The following is a 4,502-nucleotide window of genomic DNA, read 5'->3' as shown; positions in this document are numbered from 1 at the left end:
TTGTGAATTGTCGCTATATAAATAAACTGAATTGAACTGAATTGATATATTAGTCAGTGTAATACTGTAATACAGCACAATTCTAATATGATCATTCCCTACTGCACAGTAGACTTGTGTTGCCATCCACAATACTAATTTTTGTTTCTCCTGCGTCTGCTGTGGCTACAAAACATATTTATTTCACTCTCCATCAACACATCAACTTTTGCCCTTTTTAATCTCTTCACCATTAAAAACATTGGTGGCTAATTTGAATTCACAATGACTCTCCTGTGGTGTTTGCATTGGCCAGTTAGAGTTATTATAGGCATGTTGAGGGCCAAAAACAAGTTGGAGTCATATGCTGGCAACTGTGTGTAAATGTGTGATTTATTAAGGATCCTAAGCATATTCTACGATGCGTTGCCTTTCGACCTTTTGCCACATTTCAGGCTTCAAATATGAAGATATCCATTTTGTATTCTTTGCGAAGAATCAACAAGAGGGAAACAATCATGAAGTGTAATGGAACTTCTTGGATATTTCAAACTTTTTTAACTAATAAAAAAACCCCAGAAAATTGGGGCTTGCAAAATTTATCGACCACCTTATTTTCAGTGCAGCAAACTCTCTCCAGAAGTTTATTGAGGATCCCAGAATGATCCGATGTTTAGCTAAATGACTGATGAGGATAAATAGAATCCACCTGTTTGCAGAGGCATCAATCAACAACGTACAAACACTTTGTTACCTTACTTAAGTAGAACATTTTGGCTGTCTATACTTTGCTGGAGTAATAAAGTTTTAGACAACTTTCAATTCATTTATATCACGCCAATTCACAACACACGTCATCTCTAGGCACTTTACAGTTTTTACTTCTACTTTCTACTCCTTACTTTTCAAAATAGACTTGTTAGGTCAGTTTAATTTAAGCTCATTTTTGCTATGGCCTGTTGGTATTTAAAAAAAAAAAAAGACAGCACATTTCTTTGTGGTTGGATTCATTATTCCACCAACTTGTTTTTCACCCCATACCAAAAGAAGCAGCTTTTCAAGATGATGCAAAATTTATTTTGACACTGTTGGCATTTGTTATAAAACTAAGAACATTTATTATTAGAAGTCTATCATCCAGAATTGGAGAAAAAAAAAACTTTAATAGGGTAGTGCAATGCTTTACATTTTTACTGCATTGCTTTTACTTTTATACTTTTAAAAATGGTACTTTTACACTTTTACTTGAGTAAAAAGCTTACGTTGATATTATGACCCCTACTCCTTCCTTTGAAACCTCTGCCTGTGTGTAATCTAGTCTCAATATAAGTGCACCTGCTCTGTGATTGTCTCAGAGGTTTGTTTAAGTGCAGAGAGCATCATGAGGAACACACCTTGCAGGTCAGAGATACTGCTGTGGAGAAGTTTAAAGCCGGATTTAGATACAAAAACATTTCCCGAGCTTTAAACATCCCAAGAAGCACTGTGCAAGCAATAATATTAAAATAGAAATAAAAGGTCATGAGGCCCATGATCACTCTGGATGAACTGCAGAGGTAGGAGACTCTGTCCATAGGACAACAATCAGTCGTATACTGCACAGATCTGGCTTTTATGGAAGAAACCCATTGGGACTGGTTTTCTTTAACTGGTTTTCAAATGATGGTAGGATGGATGGAGCCAAATACAGGAGCATTCTGGAAGAAAACCTATTGGAGTCTGCAGAAGACCTGAGACGGGAATGGAGATTTATCTCCCAAAAAGGCAATGATCTAAAGCATCAAGCAATATACAATGGAATGATTCACAAATAATCATAACTAAGTGTTAGAACGGCCTGACTAAAGTCCAGACCTGAATCCAACCGAGAATCTGTGGAAAGAACTGAAAACTGCTGTTCAAAAACACTCTCCAGCCTCTAAACTGATAGAGACCCCAAGCAACTTGCCGTTGTAACTGCAGCAAAACGTGACACTACAAAGTATTAACTCAAGGCGGATGAATCATTTTGCACACCAGCTTTTTCATTTTTTGGTTAAAAAAAAATTGAAAATATCCAGTAAATTTTGTTCACTTCACGATTTTATCCCACATGTTGTTGACTCTTTACAAAATATTACAGGTTTATATTGCCTCTATTGCCTAAAATGTGGCAAAAGGTTGAAAAGTTCAAGGGGGCCAAATACTTTCTTAAGACATTGTAACAAAGCCAGGATTCATTGGGCTAAAATTATGAGTGGATTAAGGAGCATAATTTTCACCTATGAACAATATGGATTGACCACCTTAACCCTATAGATTATATTTCAGAAGGCTTTTTCCAGTGGTCAGACTTTCCCATTATCCATAATTTTAGTGTAAAATTAATCCAACACTGGAGCAAAAGCTTAGTGAACGATGCTACAGCAAATATGAGCTGAAATGAAAACTAAAGGCAGCTTAAGGACATTTTAACAACTTTTGCATGTTTTTCAAGAGAGAATTCCTATTGGTCAGAATATTTTCTTTAATAAGTGCCAACTGGTTTAAGTTTTTTGCTGAAGGCAGAGCAGGCAGGCTATTTGTACCAGGGCATCATTGTGTTTAAGTGCAACTTGACTCTTTCTTCCATGTACATAGATCAAAGTATCTTTTTAGTAAAGTTGGATGCTGTATTTTGTCACTGAATGATGGTAGTTCCTTAAAGGTATAGTGGAGGATGTTCTTTTTTACAGGTGGATCTTCCAAATAAGTAGTCCTCCTAATTGTCAACCATCCTGGTGATATGTTTACATAAGGCCGTCCTACGTGATCGTCCCCGTTTTCACTTACTGTAGCAGTGGTGAGTCTGACATAGTGGAAAATTGCAAATCTCCCTTTGGAAAGTCAGCTTGTATGAGCGATGCAAACAGCAACTTCTAAAGAGAGCATGCACGAGGAGAAACGGGCTTGTGCATGCTCCTGCACACGTTTAATAGTTGTTCCCTCTCGGGAATGGGTACAGGGTTGTACATGTGCATTTTTTTTTTAAAGTGGAGAGGGCAGGTTTTCTAAAAAATGTGTGAAAAACCTCCACTCTACCTTTAACATAAATGCTAAATAACAGCGGTCCAAGTATGGACCCTTTTGGGACTCCACTAAGGTCCCAGCTGTAGAGATTTTTTTTTTCCCTTTCTCAGCATATTGTATTCTGTCTGAAAGTTAAGTTTATAAAAATTCCTTCATTTTAAAGTTGTCTTTACAAAGTAGACCCATGGTGCTAAAGATATAAGGACTTTATTATTTACTGTCAAAGACCTTTTGTGTCTAATTCCACACTGTAGTACTCTCAATACAAAAGCTATGCAGGGTTATCACATAAAACACTTTTAAATGCCACAGAATCTCATGGGGAAACCACACAATATAAAGTGACCAACTATTTATAAGCGCACACTTTGTGAGTGCTACCCAGAGGTGTTTAAAAATACTGCTGATTTTAGGAATTGACAGGGCTATTCATCCCCTGAATGGCTTATTATACTTTTTACATTATTCCTAAAAAAGGCTTTGTGTTGTAGCTGGGCACAGCATCCTTTTCAGCCGCCTTTGAATGTGTTTGAACAGCTACGCAACAATCTTAAAGGTGGCTTGTAATTTCTAAGATCACTGCCTGCTGGTTGGCCTTCCTCCATTTGTGCACTTTCTTTCCCTGGTAAACAGCAAACACAGCTGGCATTACAATGTAAAAGAAAAACATGACTCACCAGGCAAAGCAACCTTGCTCTATGGTTGAGATGTGACGCATAAGACCCTTTTTAGTGGTGTGAATAGTTGAAAAAGGTGAACATGGCTGTTTTTACTCATCGCCAGGTCCGATGTCCAGCATCTGTTTCATACATTGTTCATAGACAAGCACTAAGACACAGAAACAAATAGATCATGTGTCGGCTAGAGCTGCTTTGATCAGAGTGATGCTGGCAGAGTCAGATACACTTTTACCAGTCTGTTTTCAATGAGGAATTATCAAATGTTACTCAATTTTTGTCTAAAAACTTTACTATAGCTATCTTTTGAATCCATTCATATAGTTGTATCTGATCCAAGATGCAATAAAGGAAGGTTAATTGGAAGACATGATGTGCAAAGTTGAGAGGAGAACGTGTTTATTTCTTGTTCAACCCAGATTCTACTTTTTACGCAGGTAATATTGGTTCTTACAGGGTTTCTTTCATGTTGTACTCATAATTTCTGGTTTGCTATTTTGTGGTTATTTTGTGGGCTTTCGTGCTTTTGGCTTTTTATGGATTGATTCGAATTCTGTTTTAAGTTGTAATCCTCAACCAAAGCCTTTGGCTCTCTCTTTTTTTTCCCCCCACAAACTCCGCCGAGAATGGAATTTGGCATTTAAATATTTTCCAAAAGGTCTTCCAGCAATCCAGAAAACAATCTGTAGATGATCAATGGCCTTTACAGGATGATAGAGCACTCTATCACAGGAAGAAATTGAAAATTGTCCCATTCCCAGAACCTTAATATCTAATGGTCAAGGGATGACAGACAAA

This window comes from Cyprinodon variegatus, unplaced genomic scaffold, assembly GCF_000732505.1.
Source record: "Cyprinodon variegatus isolate N-32 unplaced genomic scaffold, C_variegatus-1.0 Scaffold544, whole genome shotgun sequence".
In the NCBI taxonomy this organism is placed as follows: domain Eukaryota; kingdom Metazoa; phylum Chordata; class Actinopteri; order Cyprinodontiformes; family Cyprinodontidae; genus Cyprinodon; species Cyprinodon variegatus.
The sequence above is the reverse complement of the archived record's forward strand: the minus strand, read 5'-3'. Positions refer to the sequence as shown.